Source organism: Rhinatrema bivittatum, chromosome 1 (genome assembly GCF_901001135.1).
Source record: "Rhinatrema bivittatum chromosome 1, aRhiBiv1.1, whole genome shotgun sequence".
In the NCBI taxonomy this organism is placed as follows: domain Eukaryota; kingdom Metazoa; phylum Chordata; class Amphibia; order Gymnophiona; family Rhinatrematidae; genus Rhinatrema; species Rhinatrema bivittatum.
The window spans coordinates 424,271,243-424,296,186 of NC_042615.1; the positions used below are offsets into that span (position 1 = coordinate 424,271,243).

At 46.8% G+C, this 24,944-nt stretch overlaps 1 protein-coding gene across 3 annotated transcripts in view; it reads left to right on the plus strand.

The window, feature by feature from the left end:
- Positions 1-24,944, plus strand: part of TDRD7 (tudor domain containing 7) — a 345,168-nt gene that overhangs the window by 158,422 nt on the left and 161,802 nt on the right. The gene's annotated exons all lie outside the window — the stretch shown is intronic.

The following is a 24,944-nucleotide window of genomic DNA, read 5'->3' on the forward strand; positions in this document are numbered from 1 at the left end:
TTGCAGTGCCATATGATTTACAAATATGGTCCGTTGTACGAATACAATGTTATGGGTATGGCTAAAAATTTTCTTTTGAAGCAATTTTTAAAATTGTAATGAAAGTGTGTAGTGTCGTATAAAAATGGCATGTGACTATCGCGTTGTATATATTCAGGAAAAACCCAGTGCTCGAATTGAATGAAATAAAGGTTAAATCTGCTTGCATACTTGTCATATATCCCCAATTAAGGCCTTGATTAGGAGATCACATTTGTAGGAGAAAATAAATAAACCTTTTGTTTCAATCATATTTTCAATGTTTTGCTTTAATACTATATATTTAACTTTCTAATATTTTGTTTCATTGAGTAGGCTGTTTGCTACCTAATACTTCCTTAGATTCAAAACTTAGAGTTTATGCAGATAAGCAGGCTGAATTAGCCATGTATTCTGGGGATGGTCCTCCAGTCCTCTAGGTGGCGGAGCTCCTCAAAACACACAGAACTGAGCTCTGCATGCCTGCTTGTCTAGATGACCACGTAGTTCCCAGTGTGCTTCAGTCTTTTGTTTCTCCACACTGCATGGTGCATGCGGAGGCTCCTCTTTTACTAACTTTTCTTTTTCTTCTTTCCCCTCTAGGTACTATGTGGATCTGCCATCCTACCTCTAAATTCTGCATGGCAGCATTAGAGGGAAGGAATGTTGCAGTACCGCGGTCAGCTCTGGTCCGGGCCTAGATGCAGGTCTCATGCAGCGAAGGTGGCGAATTGGAATTAGTCTGCGCCTTAGCCGCTGATGACCTCATTGGAGGGGAAGTGGCAGCCGAAACAACCCTCCTCCAGGCCCCCTCACCGGGCTACCCGAGAGCAGGGGCAGGGAGGCCCTCCCTGGAGGAGCCTCCCATCGAAGTGAGAGCCTCATTGGGTGGCTGTTGTGTCATGTTTACCGATACCAGTCCCACTGGAGCTTTAAGGAGGCATGCCGAGGTCAGCGCATTGGAGCTGGCAAGCCGAAACCCACGCTTTGAAGTGGCGCGCATGCCAAGACCGGGAGTGCCTAGGCCGGCGCCTTGGCTGGGTGTGCCAAGGCGGGCTTGAACCGAGCATCTCTGGGTTACTGAGGGGCCAGCGCATGCAAGCCGGGGTGCGGGAGTGCAGAGGCTGACATGCGAAAGCAGGCGCTTCAAGGCTGGTGCATTGAAAACCGGCAGAGATCGGCGCATCGATGTGTATCAAGACATCAATGCTGAGGCTTTGAGCCCAGCAACTGTAGAGGCATCAGCCGCACTATGGTTCAGTGCTATTTATGTTGCTGGGCCTTACTAGGAGGACAGCGATAGTGACTGTCTTGCAAGAGTTCTGGTATGGAACAGATCGAAGTCACTGGGGGTGCCGGGGCACCTCCTCTGTTGATTCCTGCCGCTGATCAGAGGGCGTTCTTAAAGGATAAACCGACCCGGACGCCAGTTTTTGGGCAGGAGCTGGAGAAAAGATGGCACAGGTGGGGCTCTGGAGTTAGGGGAGATGCCCAACCTCATGATTTAGTTGGAGCGTTGCCCCCTGTGGACCCTCCAGGCAGGAACAGAAATACTATCGAGGGCAGCCTTAGGGGCACACAGAAAGATTGAAGCATCAGGGGAGCAGCTACCTTCCCTTCCATCGGCCAGATAGTCCACGATTCTTGCCCGGGAGACAGAAAAGTGTCATTCCGGTAAGTCGGGAAGAATACTTCATTGGTCATGGAAAAGTGACGCGAAGCATCTGGGAGCTCTATACAGCATATATTCCAGGTGGGAATGTTGAATCGAGGGGCAGTACTTGCAAGAGTATCTTCAGCCCTTGAAGCCAGGCCAGTGCTGCTACGTGGACGACAACCCCAAGTGGGGCATGCTGCTGGTCTATGAAGTTGAACATGCCAGACAAAATCATCGGGAGCCATTACGGCCAGATGTTCGGCACGGCCCCGGATCAATTCACCGGATAAGCTCCAGAAGGCGGCAGCACAGGGAGAGAGATGCCCCAATGGGGACCCTCAGATTCCGCGTTTGGGACAATGCTAGTAGCAGCCACAGCCTTAGAACCTCCAGATATGGCTGACAGTGCTGCATTAATAGAGTACAGTTTCCAATGGAGCCTTGGGGGGGGGGGGGGGGGTCAGTTTGACTGCATTCCTTGCCTCTTAAAAAAAATAATTTTTTTTCAGAAGACCACTGGGTGTTAAGAGGGATCCCCATCCTCACTAGTAATAACTCAAGGACAGGGGTATGGTGCGTCCTCCGAGACCAGTGCTTCTGTGATCTCGCCTGCAGTCGCAGAGGACAGCAGATTCATGTCAATCACGTGGAGTCTCTGGTGCAACATACAAGACCCAATGGGGGTTTAGGAGTACCCAAATAGTGTTCGCCGTTCATGGGAGGGAGAAGGATATTTTACACTCTGCGGGTCTAGCATCCTGTCTTGATCCTCAGATGCTTCCCCCCCCCCCCCCCCCCCCCCAATTTCATCATGTCTCGTATACAGCCCAGCATCTGGTGGGAACTGGTGGTTAGTGGAATCTTATGTCCACATATTCAACCACTTGATTCGTATGCAGGGCTTTCATGGCCAAGCCAATGAGTATCATCCAGCCCGTATGGCGCCCTGCTGGCTGCTTGCCGTTCCGGAGCGCCCTTATCAAGCGACCCTGCTGAAATAAGTAAATAAGCAAATGAATAATAACAGGAAATCCTCCACAGTAGTAAGGTACTGGTGGTTGCACCTAGCCATTCTTAGGCAACACAGCGTACAGACCAGTCTGAAGACAAGATTCAATACCATCAGTAGGACAATTCAGCCTACGGGGAGTATGCATGACCATAGAGGAGTCCAGGACATGGAATCGGTACTTATGGGAGACACGACACCCACACCTCCTGCCATGTGAGGCAATGCCGCCAACAACGCGGATAGGAGGGTACATCGAAGATGGTGTCCTCAGACACCAGCAGGATTACCCCTCAACAGTTGATTCAGGTGATCTCAAGGATAGATGACTTTCAATGAAATCAGAGATGACTACTACCCACAACCGATGGATGAGAGTCCAGCTTCATGGATGAACAGTCAGGGGGTAGAGCGCATCAGAAGATACATGTAAGGAGAACCTGCTGCACCTGAACGTGCTCGCCTCTTCATTATAGGTAACATGGGGAAGTACCAGCCTCACCTCAAAAGGCTGGGACGATCTCTACAACTAAGTACGCCCGCCTCTTGACCCAAACTCTGTCATAACAGAGTGGGTTCCTTCTTATCCTATGTGCTCCCCTGCTGGGGACACAGTGTGGAGACTGAAAGAACGACAGCAATGTGCCTAAAATTACCGCGACTATCCCAAGACGCCCAGGCCCCCCCCCCCCCCCTTTCCCAGGACAATGCCTGATAGAAGGAAATTATCAGTCCAAGTAGACCAGCTATCCAAAGGGTGCAGAGAGCACAAAGCTGACTGCTCTCTTGCACCCCCCGGGGCATCTGTTGGCATAACTTCACCCATGATATCATATGGGACTAACAGCATCTGTCAGGGTACATGCTAGTGCTACTACAACTTATCGCTTCCCTGGAAGGTTCCCCGGTACCATTCCACCCGCTAATTCCCAGGTTCATGAAGGACATTCTCCAGCGATGTCACCGCTTGCAAGCAGCACTGGTGCTGTCTGTTCTCCACTTCCGAAACAACTGATACTACCCTGTAAATCCATGGTCGACAGCCATAGGGGACATATCTCCTACGGAGTGCTGCTTGGTCGCTGTAACATCAGCAAGGGGAATCAGTGAACCACAAGCGTGAGTTCGTTTCTCATCCTGATACAGTAACATTAAGAACTCTCTCCCTTCCTCCCAAGGTGGTATCAGAGTTCTACATTGGATTGTAACATGCCTTGGCCTACTGTAAGAGGCAGAACTTCAATTTCGTGTCCTAACACAATGCTCTTGGACTACAGCCTCCAAGAAAGACATCACCTGAAATAATTTATCGCATCTTGTCCTACTATAACAAGAGAGCATAGACCTGTACCTACGTCACCAGAGGCTCGCTAAGTCAGTGATGACATCATCCATTGCCTTCCTAAACGAACACCCGCTCATAGCATACGTAAAGCCACCACGTGGTCATTGCTGTGCACCGTAATTTCACATTGCTACCTAGACAGCAGATGGACACAGATACGGCAAGAGGTCGAGCCGTTCTGGAATAGGAACATTTAAAGAGACTGTCCGTAAGGTATGACAACTTGAGCGCACCCTCTAATAGGAACCAATATGGATTACCTTTGCTCTCAGGGAACAGGGGGCACCCAACCAGTTAGCTAGGGACTCCCCAGAATACATGGCTAATTCAGCCTGCTTATCTGTGGAAAAGAGTAAGTTTGCTTACCATAAACAGTGTTTTCCATGGCTAGCAGGGTGAATTAGCTAGCCATGCTAACCCGCTCACCTCCCCGGACAGTCCCTGGATTGTGCAAATGCATGCTTGGGTAATAGACTGAAGCACACTGGGAACTACGTAGTCATATAGGCAAGCAGTCACGGAGAACTCAGCTTTGTGTACTTTGAGGAGTTCTGCCACCTAGGGGACCAGAGTCCGATCCCCAGAATACATGGCTAATTTACCCTGCTATCCACAGAAAACACCGTTTACGATAAGCAAACTTGCTCTTTGCTTTGTATAGAATAGGTATGAGTTAACGCAGCTATTTATTTTCAGCATTGTCATATGTACCTTCACCACACTATTTGAGAAGGTCACCCTACATAATGAAAATTGGGTCTTAGTTGGCATGAAGCTTTATATTGATTAGTTTGTTGTGCAAGAGCCTTCTTCAATGCAACTGTTTGGGTAACTGTTTTTCTCACAGGACAAGCAGGATGGTAGTCCTCACATATGGGTGATATCAGGATGGAGCCCAATCACGGAAAACTTCTGTCAAAGTTTCCAGAACTTTGACTGGCCCCTACTGGGCATGCCCAGCATGGCACTAACCCTGCAGCCAGCAGGGGTCCCCCTTCAGTCGTCTTTTTTTCCGCGCAGCAGTAGCCTCGCAGTTTAGGAGCTCTGAAGAGATTCCTGACAGGAATTTTCCTCACGGAATTAATTAAACTTAAATTGCCCCACAGGGGTCCCCCCTCTAACTTTTCTCAGGCTGCGGTACTCCGGTAAGTTTTTACCCTTTTTCTGTCGATTACTGTCGAGTTTGGCCCTCGTGGCCTACTGGCGTGTCGACTGTACCACGGCTCGATTTTTTTCTATGGCCATGGCGTTGGGGTTTCGTCGGTGCCCAGACTGTACTCATACCATGTCTATCACAGACCCTCATGGAGTCTGTGTAATGTGTTTAGGCCGTGCGCATGATGTCCTGAATTGCACCAAATGTGCCCTCATGACACCAAAAGGTCGCAAAGCCAGAATGGAGAAGATGGGACTCCTCTTCCGTGCTCACACCCCGACGGCGTCCATCGTATCGACGGAACCGGCACAGTCGAAGTCGAACCAGCATCGATCTCCGTCCGGTGACTGTCCGCCATCGACGTCTTCACGGCCATCGACTCCCGTTACTCCCCCTCAAGATCGAGGGGATCGTAGGGAGAAACCGCCATCGGCATCGTAATTATCAGACCGTCGAGGGAACGAAATCATGGACCGAGCCACCGTCCGAGCCACCATCGAAGAAGCCCCGTCCAGAAATGGCATAGACTATTCCTGCGACCGGGACATCGAGGCCACCCTCACCCGATCGGGGTTTGGGAGTCGCGATTCCGCCTGTAAAGGTGGTCCCTCCGACTGTGCCTCCGCCTCCCTCTTCCGTCACGGAGCCGGGACTGCTTGCTCCAGGTCTCCGGGAAGAACTGGATCGGCTGGTCCAGGAGGCCATCGACAAGGCGATGCAACGGCTCCAGGTTCCTCCAGCACCGAGAGTGGAACCGGTCACCGACCCGATGACAGCAGCGCTGGCACCGCTGCTATCCCGGATGGAGGCACTCATGACCGCCCTTCCACCGGTGATTCCCGGGTCTCCGATGGCTCCGGTGCGCTCCCCGTTGACAGCTTCATCGGGAGGAGAAACTCCGTTCCGCATTCCTCCTTCGGGAGTATTGCCTCAGCCATCGATGCCATTTCGTCCCTCGCCACAGATTCATTCATCGGGAGCGATATGCACATCGGTGCCATCAATGCCTTCGATACCGGCACCGATGCCTTCCAGGCCGTCCACAGTGCCCCTGGCGATTCCTTCGATTTTCTCCGAGCCTCAGCCGGGGCCTTTGAGTATCCAACCCCCTTCTCGTCCTACAGGTCAATCAGCTGATCCTTATGACACCTGGGGTGATGATACTTCCACAGACACCGATGACTTACCTTCACCTCCCTCTCCTACTGAAAATAGAAAGTGTTCTCCTCCAGAGGACCTTTCTTTCATTAATTTTGTGAAGGAAATGTCTGAGTTGGTTCCTTTTCAGCTTCAGACGGAGCAGGATGATAAGCACCAGATGATGGAGCTCCTCCAATTCCTGGATGCCCCTAAAGTGATCACTTCTATTCCCGTTCATCAAGTTCTTCTTGACCGCCTCAAAAAGATCTGGGAAAACCCAGGATCCATTGCCACAGTCCACAGAAAAGCTGACACTACCTATTTATTTATTTATTTATTTATTTAACATTTTTTATATACAGAGGTTCTGGTAACAATGTTACTAATCACTTCGGTTTACATAAAACTTAAAAATGACTTAACGCAAGTGTCTTACAGAGAACAAGGAAAATGAGGAACTTGGAAAAAATTGAATTAATTAAATAGCACCTTATAACATATATACAATTTTAAATAGCAGAAATCTTATAAATTGGAGATTAGGATCAAACATTTAGCAAGTGGTTGAAATATTGGAGGAGGGAAATTGAAAGTAATTCAAGGATTATTAAGCAATGTGGGATAGAATGAAATTGACCAGGAAGGGAGAGTGTTATAAAAGACCAGTTCCGGCGTAGGCTTGTGTGAAAAGCCAAGTTTTGAGTCTTTTTGAATGTGATGGGGCATTGTTCGAGCCTAAGGTCTGCAGGGAGAGAGTTCCATTGGTTAGGACCTGCTGTGGAGAAGGCTCTCTTGTTTGAAGAAATTTTGAATGGAGGTGTTTTTAGGGAGCCTTTTTGTGCAGATCTCAATGGACGGGAGGATGAATTTAGTTGCAAAGGTATCCTGAGATCGAGGTGTGAGGTTTTGTATATAAATTTATGGATGGTAGAGAGAGTTTTGTAGATTCTATATTTTATAGGGAGCCAATGGAGATTCTTTAAAATTGGCGTAATGTGGTCCCTTTTTTTTGCTTTAGTTAGAATCCTAGCAGTGGCATTTTGGAGCATTTGTAGAGGTTTTAGAGAGATAGTTGGGAGCCCAAGTTAAAGAGAATTGCAGTAATCAATTTTTGAGAATATGACTGCTTGCAAAACTGATCTGAAATCATGGGGGTGAAGTAAGGGTCTGAGTCTTTTTAAGACTTGGAGTTTGAAAAAGCATTCTTCACGGTGTTACTGATGAAGCTTTTGAAATTCAGTTGGTTATCCATGAAGACTCCTAGATTTCTGACCCGGGGAGATAGAAGAGGTGGTGCCAGAGGATGAGTGTTGGAGAGCTGGTAGTTGCCATCTTGGGTGATTAGGGGGAATTCGGTTTTGTTGGCATTGAGAATTAGGCAGAGATCAGCAAGGAGATTGGAAGTGGAGAGGAAGCATGAATTCCAAAAATGAAGGGTTTCTTGGAGAGATTTGGTAATTGGAATGAGGATTTGGACATCGTCCGCATATAGGTAGTGGGTTAGATTTAGCTTAGAAAGTAGATTACAGAGAGGGAGTAAGCAAATATTGAATAAGGTCGGAGATAATGAGGATCCTTGAGGGACGCCTAGACTTGTACTAATCGGCTGGGATTCATTGTTGTTGATCTTAACTTTATAGAACCTGTCTTGAAGGAAGGATTTAAACCAGTTGAAAGCGGTGTTTTTGATTCCAATCTCTGCTAGTCGGTCAAGGAGGATTTTGTGGTTAACAGTGTCAAATGCCGCTGATAGATCTAGTAGGATCAGTAGGCATGGTTGTTTTTTCTCGAGGTTGAAGAGAATGTTGTTAGAGAAATTAGAAGGGATTCAGTGCTTCGGGATTTGCGGAAGCCAAATTGCATTGTGGCGAGAATGTTATCGTCTAAGAATTTGCAGAGTTGATTGACTATTCTTTCAAGGATTTTAGCTATAAAAGGGAGATTGGCTATTGGCCGAAAGTTGGCTAGATTTTCCGGAGAGAGATTTGGCTTTTTTAGAAGAGGTTTCAGAATAGCAAGTTTGAGTGGTGTTGGTACTAAGCCCTGAATTAGTGAGGCATTGATGATTTGAGCGATTGGCTTAACAATAGCTTTGGCACTAGCTATGAGAAGGTTAGCAGGAATTGAATCAAGAGGTTGGGATGCAGGTTTAAGTTTTTTTAGTATGTTTTCAATCTCTAGAGAGGATGCTGGATCGAAGGCTTCCAGACTTGAAGTCTGTGATATAGTTGATGCTGGGAGAAGAAATTGGGGGGAAGGATTTTTATGATCCCGAAGAGGATTCAGTAGGTTGGATATTTTCTCCTTGAAGAAGATTGCGAGTTCATTGGCTTTATTTGCAGCTTTTTCCTCCGGAATGACGGTTGTGGGTGGTTTGGTGAGGGATGAGACCAGGGAGAAGAGGGCTTTTGGGTCATAAATGAAGTGGTGGATTTTTCGAGAGTAGAAATCTTTTTGACTGTAGGATGGCTATCCTGTATTGGTGCATGCTGGTTTTGAAGGCTGTGTTGTTTGCAGAAGTGGGGTTTTTTCGCCAGATGAGTTCTTTGTTTCTCAGTTCTCGCTTTAAGTGTTTAAGTTCTGGGGTATACCAAGGTTTTTTCTTTTCTTTATTAGAGTTGATGGTTTTGGAGATAAGAGGGCATGTCTGATCTGCAACTTTTTTGGTTATAGTAGACCAGGATGCGAGGGCAGAGTCAGCGTCCGATGTGTTGATGTGTTTTAGTTCCTCTGATAGGTGAGTGATGAGGGTTTCTTGGTTGCATAATTTTCTGAATTGAACCGATGTTTTCAGTGAAGTAATAGGGCTTAGGTGGTGAATGGCTAACGATGTGTTGATTTACTTGTGATCCGACCATGGGATTGGCAAGCAGATTGCTGAAGCCGCGAGGGAGAAACCTTGATTAATAAAGATTAGATCTAGGGTATGTCCAGCTTTGTGTGGGCTCGTTTATTAGCTGATGAAAGCCCAGTATCATAGTACTGTCAGCCCTCTGCTTTCAAAAATCTCAGCTCGACCACCACTCAGTTGTGGTGGAATCGGCTCAAAAGAAAGCAAAAAGGACGAAGCCTCACTCATCTGCCCCTCCTGTTAAGGAACACAAGTTCCTAGACAATATTGGTCGATGAGTATTCCAAGGGGCCATGCTCATCTCCAGAATTGCTGCTTACCCAGCTGTATATGACCCAATACAATAGGGTCCTTTTCAAGCAGATACAGGACTTCTCTGAAACCCTGCCTGAACAATTCCAACAGCTTCAAATCCTTGTCAACAAGGGGTTTGAAGTAGGAAAGCATGAGATAAGAACAGCTTACAATATCTTCGACACCTCTACTAGAGTGTCTGCAGCTGCCATTTCGGCAAGGCGATGGGCCTGGCTCAAATCTTCTGACTTTCGCCCAGAAGTATAAGACAGGCTATCTGACCTACCATGTGTAGGAGACAGTCTGTTCGGTGAACAGATCCAGCAAATAGTGGCTGAATTAAAGGACCATCATGAGACCCTTAAACAGCTCTCATCCATACCTTCCGACTGCCCTTCAAGACAGCCCTTTAGGAAGGACTCTAAGAAGTCATTCTTCCGTCCAAGGAAGTACTATCCTCCACCAGAAAGGTCCCAAACTATGAAGCCTTCTCAAAAACCTCAGCCTCGCCAGCCCCGAAAGCAAAAGCAGCAAGCAGCTCCCCAGCCGGGGCCTGCTTCAGGTTTTTGACTTTCACTTGGAGAGCAGCAGCCTGATTCCTCTGCCAGGCATACCAGTGGGAGGTCGATTGTGCCACTTTCACGGCATGTGGCAATCAATCACAACCAACCAATGGGTGCTAGCAATCATTGCTCAGGGTTACCACCTAAACTTTCTTGCTCTTCCACCGGACTCACCACCTCTGCAAGCATGGAGAGTATCCAATCATTCTGTCCTTCTGGAGCAGGAGGTTTCCCTTCTTCTCCAGTTAAGAGCAATAGAACCCATCCCACTCTCGCAGCAAGGCCTAGGGTTCTATTCCCGGTACTTTTTGATCCCCAAGAAATCCGGGGGAGTTCGTCCAATTCTGGACCTACGTGCTTTCAAGTACCTACAGCGAGAAAAATTCAAGATGGTAACCTTGGGCTCGCTTCTACCTCTTCTGCAAAGAGGAGACTGGCTCTGCTCTCTAGACCTTCAGGACGCATACACACACATTGCGATAACACCAGCTCATCGCAAGTACCTCAGGTTTTTAGTAGGCCCAAAGCACTGTCAATACCGAGTGCTTCCGTTCGGCCTAGCATCGGCACCATGAGTCTTTACCAAATGTCTTGTGGTTGTCGCAGCTTTTCTCAGGAAAAGAAGGTGTTCACGTCTACCCCTATCTGGACGACTGGTTAATCAGGGCTCCAACCCAGCAAGCCACTCGGTCGTCCCTCAGTTTGACCCTACACACTCTAATTTCTCTAGGATTTCTCGTCAATTACGAAAAATCCTATTTAGTCCCATCTCAAACCTTGTCGTTCATTGGGGCAGACTTGGACACCTTGCAGGCAAAAACCTTTCTACCTCAACAACGAGCGCTAACCCTCGTGTCTCTCGCTCACGAGTTGCAGTCTCAGCATACAGCAACAGCTCGCCAATTCCTCGTCCTTTTAGGACACATGGTGTCCTCAGTTCATGTCACTCCAATGGCCCGCCTGGCCATGAGACTCATGCATTGGACTCTGAGGTCACAATGGATTCAAGCTGTTCAGCCTCTGTCGACCATTGTCCACATCACCGACTCACTCCGTCTGTCTCTCGCCTGGTGGAAAAGTCACAACAATCTCCTCCAGGGTCTGCCCTTTCAAGTGCCAGATCCTCAACTCATTCTCACCACAAACGCTTCCAACTTCAGGTGGGGAGCCCACGTGGACAATCTACAGACACAAGGGTCATGGTCTCCAGGGGAAGCCAAACATCAAATAAACTTCCTAGAACTTCGAACAATGCGATATGCTCTCAGGGCTTTTCAGGAACGCCTGTCAAATCACGTCATCCTGATTCAGACGGACAACCAGGTGGCCATGTGGTACATCAACAAGCAGGGAGGCACAGGCTCCTTCTGTGTCAGGAAGCTGCACAGATTTGGTCGGAAGCGCTCTCCCACTCGATGTACCTCAGGGCCACCTACTTGCCGGGAGTGGACAATGTCTTGGCAGACAAACTGAGTCGTGTTTTCCAGCCACACGAGTGGTCTCTCAACCCCTCGGTAGCGACCTTAATCTTTCGCCAATGGGGATACCCCCAGACAGACCTCTTTGCGTCCCCTCAGAACCACAAAGTGGACAACTACTGCTCCCTCATTTGGAGCGAGCGCTCTCAGCCCAGAGATGCATTCTCCCTCTCGTGGGCAACCAGTCTGCTCTATGCATTCCCTCCACTTCCTCTTCTTTCGAAGACTCGTGAAGCTACGTCAGGACAAGTGAACCATGATCCTGATAGCACCTCACTGGCCACGCCAAGTTTGGTTTCCTATACTCCAGGATCTCTCCATCCGCAGGCACATTCCCTTGGGAATGGACCCACATCTGATCACTCAAAACGACTGATGCCTACGCCATCCCAATCTTCGGGCCTTGTCCCGGACGGCATGGATGTTGAAAGGTTAATCCTTCAACCACTTAACCTTTCAGATTCGGTTTCTCGTGTCCTGTTTGCTTCGCGAAAGCCTTCCACAAGAAAATCTTATTCCTATAAATGGAAAAGGTACACATCATGGTGCACTTCGCAGTCCCTTGATCCCTTTTCCTGTCCAATCCCAAGGTTTTTGGACTATCTCTGGCATTTGTCAGAGTCAGGTTTAAAGACCTCTTCAATCAGAATGCATGTCAGTGCGGAAACCGCCTTCCATAAAGGTGTCAGATGTTCCTATATCAGTCCAACCCCCCGTAACACGCTTTTTAAAGGGCTTGCTCCATATCAAGCCACCTTTACGTCCTCCGGCCCCTTTTTGGGACCTTAATCTGGTTCTTGGTTGGCTCATGAAACCACCATTCGAGCCTCTTCACTCCTGTGACCTAAAATATCTCACATGGAAAGTGATTTTCCTTCTGGCTATCACTTCAGCTCGCAGGGTTAGTGAGTTACAGGCCCTAGTTACCTATCCGCCTTACACTAAACTCCTGCAGGACCGGGCGGTACTCCGCACTCACCCTAAATTTTTACCTAAGGTCGTTTCGGAGTTTCACATTAATCAATCCATTATACTACCTACCTTCTTTCCCAGGCCCCATTCCAATCCAGGGGAACAGGCTCTGCATACCCTTGACTATAAACGGGCTGTAGCATTCTACCTAGACCGTACAGTTGCCCACAGGAAGAGCACGCAGTTATTCGTCTCTTTCCATCCCAACAAATTAGGTCAACCTGTGGGTAAGCAGATTCTCTCCTCCTGGTTGGCAGACTGCATAACTCTTTGCTATCAGCAAGCAGGCATTCCTTTTCAAGACAGTGTCAAAGCACACTCTGTGAGGGCCATGGCGACTTCAGTAGCACACCTACGATCTGCGCCGCTTCCTGACATTTGCAGGGCTGCTACCTGGCGTTCTCTCCACACTTTCGCAGCCCACTATTGCTTGGACAAAGCCGGAAGACAAGATTCCATCTTCGGCCAGTCCTGCGTAAAACTTATTTCCAACGTGACGTACCTACACCTTTCCGTTTGCCCTCTACCAAGTTGTAGAGGGCATCCTGAACCTCTACAGTTGTTGTGCCTGTTGCTCGTCGTTGGGTACATTTGATGCATGTTTGGACATCCTCAGCTCGGTACTCACCCATATGTGAGGACTACCATCCTGCTTGTCCTGTGAAAAAGCAAATGTTGCTTACCTGTAACAGGTGTTCTCACAGGACAGCAGGATGTTAGTCCTCACGAAACCCGCCTGCCGCCCCGCGGTGTTGGGTTTGTAACGTTTTGTTTTATTTTTCAGCACTGCCTGTAGCTTTCAAATAAGACTGAAGGGGGACCCCTGCTGGCTGCAGGGTTAGTGCCATCCTGGGCATACCCAGTAGGGGCCAGTCAAAGTTCTGGAAACTTTGACAGAAGTTTTCCGTGATTGGGCTCCATCCTGATGATGTCACCCATATGTGAGGACTAACATCCTGCTGTCCTATGAGAACACCTGTTACAGGTAAGCAACATTTGCTTTCTCCTCATTTAGTTTTCTAGCTTAGTCTGAACTGGGGCTGGAATCTGCTGCCATAAGCCAGCCTTTGCAACTATTTGGGGATTTTTCCCATATTTCAGATTCCCTCCCATCTCATTTAGCCCATTCATTTAGATGACAGTGCATGATCCTAATGCTTGAATCATGGGCTTTAAATTATGACCACTAGGTGTTGCCATTGCGCAGTGACTGGGGCTTCTTTTCCCTAGGTGCTGTGAAAGTTGCCTCTGCAGCATGGGGACCTGATACCGCAACTTTTAGTTCATTTAGAGCTAGCTGTGTCTCAGTCTTTTAACTCTATTGACCTTTATAGGTCTATTAAAGGACCACAGTGTCTGGCCTTGTTGCTGTTTTATATGTTTTTAGTTGAAAATGAAAAAAAAAAAGAAAATGATTAAAAATTAGATTTGCTTTATTGTGATCCTAAACAATCTGCTATGGATAACATTCTGCTATAACGGTTGTAATTTAAAATAGTAAATTGTTGATAGCTAGGGAGTCCAAGAGGCAGAATTGAGCCAGTTATAATCATTTATCAATAACAGTATGAGAACCAGATACCAGTAGGGAGAACTGAATTATGTATGTGATGGTCAACAGGAGCATTTCAGGAATTGATAGCCAATATGAACTTTTTTCAGTGAATTGTTGATTAAGAAATTACAGATGACCTTTAGAGGCAGTTCCTTGTAGAAAAGACTGTATAGTATTTACTTACAGAGAAACAACGAAGTACTTTCCCATATTTATTTTAGCTGTAGCTTCTTGAGGCTTCTGTATTTGAAAAATTGTAAATTTTGAAACCTTCCCATATTCATTATGCACCTTGTGGTATGCACTAGCTAAATGCAGTCTCATCTTTCAGTATGTCTGTAGTAACTGTTTGCCCTCACTTGCAGCTTTTTCCAAACAATCACAAGGTGAAAGCACATGGATATTGTGTGTTGAGAGAAATTTTGTTCTGAAGCATTTCTAAACAGTACCTTTTTTGTGACCTTTCTATGATATCTTCCTCTAAAAGGCCTGTGTGACCAATGCTGGCAGTGAACCCTTGATGAAGAAAATGCAGCCTCCCCATGTGCATTGATGTTTGTTTTAACCATTATCTCTCCATGCAAATCACCTCAGACTAATTGTAAGCTCAAAGCTGTTAGAACCCTAAACAGTAGTATTACAATAACTAGCTTCCAAGAAGACTTGGGTGTACTGAATGGAGGGACCATGGCTAACACCCCAAACTTTAATGAATTTGGGAGTAGAGACTTATTTTCCTCTTGTTTTTCTAAACAGCCTCTTTAACTTTAGTGGCTGTGAGAGTTATCACAAAACTTGCTAATAAGACATAGGAGACTTGGTCTTGAAAGAATCAAAGTTAAACATAAGGCCTGAAATGGCCTATTAGTGGATATGGTACAGTTGTAACATATTTTGGGCATGCTTGGGATTATTAGGGCAGTGGTAGGGAAAGGTGTGTGAGATCAGGTAAAAGACATGGGGAAGAGGGGAGCTGATGTCATGTAGTCATGCATATAAATTCCCATATGCAACCGCAAGTGGATGAATCTCAGCTGGGCAGACTGGACCATTTTGGTCTTCTCCTGCCATCACTTACTATGTTATTGTTTGGTGATAGTTTAGAGAAAAGAATACAGCACACTGCGTATAGGTTATATTTGGGTTTTCAAAAAGACTGAAACAAGGAATATAGTAATTTAGTAAAATGTGATAAGGGTTCTGTTTTACCTTTTTCAGTCTTTAACAATATGCTAATAAACTACTTTCAGAAGTCAGGTGGCCTTCATTTGTGCCTGTAATTTGCATCATCCATCTTTTCCTTGATCTTCACAAGCTTTCCTGTCGCCTAGTATCTACATGTTACCGCTAGTCTTTGTACGCTTTAAAAAAGTTAACAATGAATTAACATTTATTCATTCCATTCCACTTATTTTATAGACCTCTCATATCTCCGCTCAGCCATCTCTTCTCTTAGCTGAAGAGACCTTAATCTTTCTTCATAGAATCGTTCCATCCCCTTTAACATTTAGTTGCCTTTCTCTGTACCTTTTCTAATTCTGCTATATCTTTTTTTTTTTTTTTTGAGATGATGTGACCAGAACTGCACACAATACCATGAGGGCGATAGAGGCATTATGATATTCTGTTTTCTCACAGGACAAGCAGGATGGTACTCCTCACATATGGGTGACATCACAGGATGGAGCCCAATCACGGAACACTTTTGTCAAAGTTTCTAGAACTTTGACTGGCACCTATTGAGCATGCCCAGCATGGCACTAAACCTGCAGCCAGCAGGGGTCCATCTTCAGTCTTCTTTTTTCCGCACAGCAGTAGCCACGCGGGTTAAGGAGCTCCACAGAGATTCCTGACAGAATTTTCCTCACGGAATTACTAAAAACTTTCATACCTCACAGTGGTCCCTCTTTCGAAATTTTGACTCCGCGGTACTCCGGTAAGTTTTTTACCCGTTTTCGGTCGATTCCTGTCAAGTTTAGCCCTCGCGGCCTACTGGCCGTCGACCGTACCTCAGCTAAATTTTTCAAAGGCCATGGTGTTGGGGTTCTGTCGGTGCCCGGATTGTACTCGCACCATGTCCATTACAGACCCGCATAAAGTCTGTGTAATGTGTCTCGGGTGCGAGCATGATGTCCTGACTTGCACCAAATGTGCCTTAATGACACCAAAAGGTCGCAAGACCAGAATGGAGAAAATGGAACTTCTCTTCCGTTCTCAAACTCAAACGCCATCTATTGCATCGACGTCGTCTGAACCGGCACCGTCCACTTCGTGCCAGTATCGGCCACCAGCTGGTGACCATCCGGCGTCGACGACTTCTCGGCCTTCAACTACCTCTACTCCCCCTCAAGACTGAGAGGATCATAAAGAGAAGCATCGACACCGCAAGTCTCGGACCATTGAGGAAGGAAAATCTTTGACTTCTCCATCGTCCAAGCCGCCATCGAAGAAACCCCGTCCAGAAAAGGCACCAACCCTTTCTGCGACCGGGTCACCGAGGCAACCCTCACCCGGACGGGTATTGGGAGCCGCGACTCCACCTTTAATGGTGGTCCCTCCAGCTATGCCTCTGCCTCCTTCTTCCCTTCCGGAGCTGGGGCTGATTGCTCCAGGTCTCCGTGAAGAACTGGACGGGATGGTTCAGGAGGCCATCGATAAGGCGATGTACAAACTCCAAGTTCCTCCGACACTGAAACCAGTGCCGATTGTGGAACCGACCACCAATCCGATTCCGGCAGCACTGGCACCGCTGCTCTCGAAGATGGAAGCGCTTATAGCCGCTTTTCCACCTATGGATCCTGGCTCCCCCGCTTACTCTGTCACCGGAAGGGGAAACACCGTTCCGCATTCCTCCATCAGGAGTTCTTCCGATGCCTCAACCATAGATTCCGATGCGCCCATCAGCGCCACTGATCCATCCATCGATGCCCTCTATGCCTTCATCCTTGCCTCCAGCACTTCCCTCAATGCCTTCGGAACCTAGACCGGGACCTTCAGGAATACCATCATCCCGTCCTTCTCAGGCTCCTAGAGGGGCAGGTCCTGATCCCTATGACACCTGGACCGACTATTCTTCTCAAGACACCGATGACTTGCCATCGCCACCTTCTCCTACTGAAAGCAGGAAGCGTTCTCCTCCAGAGGACCTATTCTTCATAAAGTTTGTGAAGGAAATGTCTGAATTGGTTCCCTTCCAGTTGCAGACTGAACAAGATGACAGGCATCAAATGATGGAGCTGTTACAATTCCTGGATGCTACCAAGGAAATAACCTCCATCCCTATTCACCAGGTTCTTTTGGATCTCCTCAAAAAGAACTGGGAGCACCCTGGTTCTGTTGCTCCAGTCAACAGAAAAGCTGATACCACTTATTTGGTCCCGTCAGCCTCAGGATTCCAGAAACCTCAGCTGGATCACCAATCTGTGGTTGTAGAATCTGCCCAAAAAAGGGCAAAAAGATCAAAACCCCACTCTTCCTTTCCCCCAGGTAAGGAACAGAAATTCCTGGATGCCATTGGCCGGCGTGACTTCTAGGGATCAATGCTTATCTCTTGGATCACCTCCTACCAGCTGTATATGACCCAGTACAACAGGGTCTTATTCAAGCAGATACAGGACTTTGCAGAGTCCCTGCCTCAGCAATTCCATGAACAACTTCTAACCCTAGTACACAAGGGTTTTGAGGCAGGGAAGCATGAAATAAGATCGTCTTATGATGTCATTGACACAGCTTCCAGGGTATCTGCAGCTGCTATTTTGGCAACAAGATGGGCCTGGCTTAAGTCTTCGGACTTGCGCCCTGAAGTATAAGACAGATTATCTGATCTACCCTGCATAGGAGACCATCTGTTTGGGGAACAGATTCAACGGATGGTGGTGGAAATCAAGGACCATCATGAGATCCTTCGCCAGCTCTCTGAAGCCCTCTAAGTATTTCTCCAAACAGCCTTTCAGGAAGGATACTAAAAAGTCATTCTTCCGTCCAAAGAAGTCCTATCCACCACAGTCTAGGACTTGTTACACTAGACCTTTCCAAAAAGCCCAGTCTAGTCAACCTCATAAACAAAAGCCACAAACAGTTCCTCAGCCGGGCCCTGCTTCTGGCTTTTGGCTCCTGCATAGAGAGCAGCAGCCAGTTTCCACTGCCTCAGATACCAGTGGGAGGTCTATTATGCCATTTCAACAACAGGTGACACACAATCACCTCAGACCAGTAGGTCCTCACCATAATCTCTCAAGGTTATCTCCTGAACTTTCTCTCCATTCCACCGGACTCCCCATCTCTACAGGCATGGAGAACATCCGACCACTCACTACTCCTGGAGCAGGAGGTCCCCCTCCTCCTCCAGTCCAGAGCAATAGAAGAAGTACCTTACTCTCAACAAGGCCTAGGATTCTGTTCCTGGTACTTTCTAATCCCCAAAAAATTGAGAGGTGTTCGTCCAATTCTGGACCTACGTGCCCTCAAGTACCTCCAACGAGAAAAGTTCAAGATGGTAACCTTGGGTTCCCTCCTTCCTCTTCTGCAAAGAGGAGACTGGCTCTGCTCTCTCGATCTCCAAGATGCAAACACGCACATTGCAATAAATCCATCTCATCGCAGGTTCCTGAGATTTCTAGTAGGTCCCAAGCACTATCAATACCGAGTGCTCCCATTTGGCCTGGCATCTGCACCACGAGTCTTCACCAAGTGCCTCGTAGTAGTAGCAGCAGTCTTCCTCAGGACTCAAGGTGTTCACGTCTACCCCTATCTAGACGATTGGTTGATCAGGGCTCCCACTCAGCTAGCTGCTCTGTTGTCCCTACATCTTACTTTACACACTCTGTTTTCACTAGGATTTCTAGTCAACTACACAAAATCCTGCTTAGTCCCATCTCAAACTTTATCATTCATAGGGGCAGACTTGGACACTTTGCAGGCAAAGGCATTTCTGCCTCAACAGCGAGCTCTCACTCTCATCTCCCTCGCACACCACCTCGCCACTTCCTCATCCTACTGGGACACATGGCGTCCTCAGTACAGGTTACCCCAATGGCCCTTTTGGCCATGAGAGTCATGCAGTGGACTGTAAGGTCACAATGGACTCAATCCGTCCAACCTCTATCAATCACTGTCCACATCACCGACTCACTTCGTCAGTCTCTAGCGTGGTGGAAAAATCAGATCAATCTCCTCCAAGGCCTGCCCTTCCAGGCTCCAGACCCTCTAATTCTCACCACCGATGCTTCCAACCTCGGCTGGGGAGCCCATGTGGCCGATTTGCAAACACAAGGAACTTGGTCTCCAGAGGAAGCCAAACACCAAATCAATTTCCTGGAGCTTCAAGCAATCAGATGTGCTCTCAGGGTATTTCAGGATTGCCTTTCCAATCAGGTCATCCTGATTCAGACTGACAACCAGGTGGCCATGTGGTATATCAACAAACAGGGAGGGATGGGCTCCTTCCTACTGTGTCAGGAAGCTGCGCAGATATGGGCCGAGGGCCTCTCCCACTCGATGTACCTTAGGGCCACCTATTTGCTGGGAGTGGACAATGTGTTGGCAGACAACCTAAGTCGAATTTTCCATCCGCATGAGTGGTCCCTCAACCCCACAGTAGCGGACGCAATATTCCAACGTTGGGGTCATCCTCGCATAGACCTCTTTGCGTCACCTCAAAACCGCAAGGTAGAGAACTTTTGCTCTCTCACTCGCAGCCAACACTCACAGCCAAGAGATGCGTTCTCCCTCTCATGGGCAACCAGTCTCCTATATGCATTCCCTCCACTTCCACTTCTCTCGAAGACTCTCGTGAAGTTACGTCAGGACAAAGGATGCATGATCCTGATAGCACCTCACTAGCCTCGCCAAGTGTGGTATCCAATACTTCAGGATCTCTCCATTCGCAGGCACATTCCCTTAGGAACGGACCCGCTTCTGGTCACTCAGAACGGCGGGTGCCTACACCACCCCAATCTTCAAGCTTTGTCCCTGAAGGCCTGGATGTTGAAAGGTTAATTCTTCAGCCACTTAATCTTTCGGAGCCAGTTTCCCATGTCCTGATTGCTTCACGGAAGCCTTCCACGAGAAAGTCTTTCCTATACAAATGGAACAGGTTTAAGTCATGATGGTCTTCTCAATCCCTTGATCCCTTTACCTGTTCCACCACGAAGTTTCTAGACTATCTCTGGCACTTGTCAGAATCAGGTCTAAAAACTTCCTCCATCAGAATGAATGTCAGTGCGGTGGTCGCCTTTCATAAAGGTGTCGGATGTTCCTATTTCAGTACAACCCCTTGTAACATGTTTTCTGAAAAGCTTGCTTCACCTCAAGCCTCCACTCTGCCCTCCGGCCCCTTCTTGGGACCTCAATCTGGTTTTGGGTCGGTTCATGAAACCACCATTCGCGCCTCTCCACTCCTGTGATCTTTGCTATCTCACATGATGGAAAGTGATTTTTCTTTTGGCAATCACATCTGCTTGCAGAGTTAGTGAGTTACAGGCCCTAGTTACCTATCCACCTTACACTAAACGTCTGCAGGACCGGACAGTACTCTGCACTCACCCTAAGTTCTTACCTAAGGTAGTATAGGAGTTTCACATTAATCAATCCATTAATCTACCTACCTTCTTTCCCAGGCCCCACTCCAATCCAGGAGAACAGGCTCTGCATACCCTTGACTGCAAACGGGCTCTATCCTTCTATCTAGACCATACAGCTGCCCTCAGGAAAAGCACTCAATTGTTTGTCTCTTTCCATTCCATCAAATTGGGGCAGCCTGTGGGTAAGCAGACTTTCTCTCCTCCTGGTTAGTGGGCTGCATATCCTTTTGCTATCAGCAAGCAGGCATTCCACTTCAAGACGGTGTTAAAGCACACTCTGTGAGGGCCATGGCAACTTCAGTAGCGCACCTATGCTCGGTGCTACTTCCTGACATTTGCAGGGCTGCTACCTGGAGTTCTCTCCATACTTTTACAGCCCATTATTACTTAGACAAGGCCGGAAGACAAGTTTCCATCTTCGGCCAGTCTGTCTTGCGCAACCTTTTTACAACTTGATGTACCAATACCCTTCCCCCCCCTGCCCGTTAGGGTTCAGGATGCCCTCTACCAAATTCCACCCCAGTCCTTATGCCTATTGCACATCTTGGGTACATTTTGGTGCATTTCTCGGACATCCTCAGCTTGGTACTCACCCATATGTGAGGACTACCATCCTGCTTGTCCTCTGAGAAAGCAAATGTTGCTTACCTGTAACAGGTGTTCTCTCAGAGCAGCAGGATGTTAGTCCTCACGAAACCCACCTGCCGCCCCGCAGTTTTGGGTCCGTTATGTTTTATTTTTCGGCACTTCCTGTAGCTTTAAACAAGACTGAAGAGGGACACCTGCTGGCTGCAGGTTTAGTGCCATGCTGGGCATGCCCAGTAGGTGCCAGTCAAAGTTCTAGAAACTTTGACAAAAGTGTTCCGTGATTGGGCTCCATCCTGTGATGTCACCCATATGTGAGGACTAACATCCTGCTGTCCTGTGAGAACACCTGTTACAGGTAAGCAACATATGCTTTATTCTCCATTCCTTTCCTAATTCCTAGCATTCTTTTTGCTTAACTGCTGCTGCACACTGAGCAGAAGATATCAATGAATTATCAATTATGTCACCTAGATTCTTTTCCTGAATAGTGATTCCTAATGTGGAACATTGCCTTATGTAATTATAATTTGGTTACTCATCCCTAAGTGCTTCATTTGCTTGCCCAATCTCCCAGTTTTGCAAGGGCCTCTTGCAATTTCTCAATCTTCTTGAGATTTAGCAACTTTGAATAATTTGGCATCTGCAAATTTGATCTACTGGCTTGATCCCATTTCCAGATTTTTTATTAAATATTTAAAAAGCAGTGGTCCAGAACAGATCCCTGAGGCACTCCACTATTCACCTTTCTCAACTGAGCAAATGTACCATTTAGCCCTACTCTCTGCTTTCTACCTTTTAACCAGTTCCCAATCCACAATAGGGCAATGCCCTCTATCCCATGACTCTCTCATTTCTTAAGAAGTCTGTCATGAGGGACTTTGTCAAATGCTTTCCAGAAAACCAAATACACTATATCAACATGCTCACCTTTATCCACATGTTTGTTTATGCCCTCAAATAAATTTAACAGATTGGTGAGGCAAGACTTCTCTTTCTTAAATCCATGTTGGCTTTGTCCCATTAATCTGTCTGTCCATATGTTCAGCAATTTTGTTCTTTATGTTAGTTTCTACCATTTTATCTGACAGACATCAGACTCCTTGGTCTGTAGTTTCCTGGATCATCCCTTGATCCCTTTTTAATAATTGGCGTTACATTGACAACCCTCCAGTCTTCAGGTACCAGATGATTTTAATGATAGCTTACAAATTACTAATAGCAAGGCTGAAATTTCATTTTTCAGTTGCTTAGCACTCTGGGATGTATATCATCTGGTACAGGTGATTTGCTACTGTTTAGTTTGCCCTATTACATCTTCTGGCTATACTGATTTATTTCAGTTCTGCTGAATCATTACCTTTGAATATCATTTCTGGCTTGGGTATCTCTTGCATATTCCTCAGTGAAGATCAAAGCAAATAATTGATTTAGTGTCTTTGCTGGGGACTGCCCATATTATCCCTTGATCATCTAATGGGCCAACTGACTCCCTCACAGGCTTTCTACTTTGAATGTGCATGATCATTTGGGAATTGGAGTTATTAGGATTTAACTTCCCAAAGTCTCATCTCCGACCAACACCTCATTTGAAGTTTATCGGAGATTTGCAAGACACAACTTGAGCAAATGCCTTCCCTCCACAATAGAGGGCTGCTACTTTGGCTGCGGTGGAGGAAATTCAGATGAGTCAGTACATGGAGCATGTAATTCCCATGGCATGTCTTTACATTGAGAAGAGCCCAATGGATTTTAAGGTCTCAATGGCTAAAGCCCACTCAGGATCTTTGGAACAGCATCTGGATAACACAACAGCTCAGACTCCTTGTCCTTGTGTCGAGATAATTCCAGTCTGATCAGAGGAATCCCCTTCGAAATTTCTGTGATATAAATTGTTCCACTCTGCATTGGGGAGCTCATGTAGATGGGCTGTATACTCAGAGCTTGTGGTCTTCCCAGGAAAAATTAGGTCAAATAAACTTCCTGGAGCTCCAGGCAATTCAGTATGCTCTAAAAGGCTTTCAGAGATTAGCTATCTAGCAGTTGTCCTGGGCCAGGCAGACAACCAGGTGGCAATGTATTATGTTCAAATGCAAGGAGGGACAGGTTTGTACCTTCTTTGTCCTGAGGCTCTCCAGCTATGGGAATGGGCCATCTCTCAGGAGATGGTTTTCAGAGACTTATCCAGAGTGAAGAATATGCTAGCAGATAGACTGAGTTGGTCCTTGCAACCACATATGTTGTCAGCAGACCAGATCTTCCACCCCTGGGATACACGGGGAGGGGGGGGTTGGATCTGTTCACGTCCCCCTCGGAACAGCAAGGTCCCACTGTTTTGCTCCAGACAGAGGACACGTGGCAAATTAGCCTCTGAAGTTTTTGCCCTGCATTGGGGCAAGGATCTACCATAGGCATATCGTCTGATACCCCTAGTAGCAAAAACTGTGTTGAAACTCAGATGATAGGGGGACCATGATTCTCATAGTCTCCTTTTGGCTGAGACAAATCTGTTTCCCACTCCTGCAGGAGATATCTATCAGGAAACCAATCATTCTGGGTTTTCCCCAGATCTCATCACTCAAGATGAATGCAGGTTGTGCCATCCCAATCTCAAGTTCCTATTGGTAATCACTTGGATATTGAGAGTTTGATACTGCAACCCCTTGATTTGTGTCTCGGGTTCTTTGAGTTTCAAGTAAGGATTTCTCTAGAAAATTCTGTGGATTTAAGTGGAGGAGGTTTTTGCTTTATGGTGTGAGCAAAAGGCCCTAATCTTTCTCCTGCTTGATTACCTTCTACATTTGTCTGAGTCTGATCTTAGGACCAACTCTTAGGGCTACACCTTAGTGCAGTTGGTGGCTTCCATCACTTTGTTGAAGGTAAGCACATCTCTGTACAGCCTTTAGTTGTATGGTTTATATGGGGTCTGCTTCATTTGAAGACTCACATCAGACATTCTGCTGTGTCTTGGGACCTCAAGTTGGTTTTGTCCCAGTTAATGAAAACTCCCTTTGAGTCACTGTATTCTTCTGACCTAATGTACTTGACCTGAGAAGTCTTTTTTTTTTTTTTTTGGTCAGTCACTTTGGCACACAGGGTCAGTGAGTTTCAGACTCTAGGAAATTATCCACTTTATACAAATTTTTATCATGATAAATCTGTCCTAAGTTTCTGCCTAATGTAATGTCAGAATTCCATCTTAATCAATCAATTGTCCTTACAACATTTTTTCTCAGGCCACATGTCCAGCAAGGTAAAAAAAAGCACTGCACAGCTTGGACTGAAAGCTTTGGCCTTTTACCTGGGCAGATGGAAGCCTTTAGAAAGTCATCCAACTTTTTTCTTTTGATGCTAATAAGCTGGGCATAGTCTTTGCCAAACATGCTATTTTTAATCAGCTAGCAGATTGCATCTTTATCTGTTATTCCTAGGAAGGCCTGAATCTGGCGGATCATGTCAAAGCTCACACTGTTAAAGCCATGGCAGTGTCGGCTCACCTGTGATCAGTCCCCATGGAGGAGTTCTGCAGGACTACAAAATTAGCTCTCTCTATGCATTCACATCTTATTACTGTTTGAACAGAATGGCTGACATTACAGTAGGTTTGGCCACTCTGTCTTTTGGAATTTGTTTGAAGTGTGGAGTCCATCTCTTTTCCTTTTGGGCCTATTCTTTTTCTTCCATGTTGCCTCTCATAGGTAAATGAAATGGGAAAAAAGGCTTGTTTCCAAAAAAAAAAT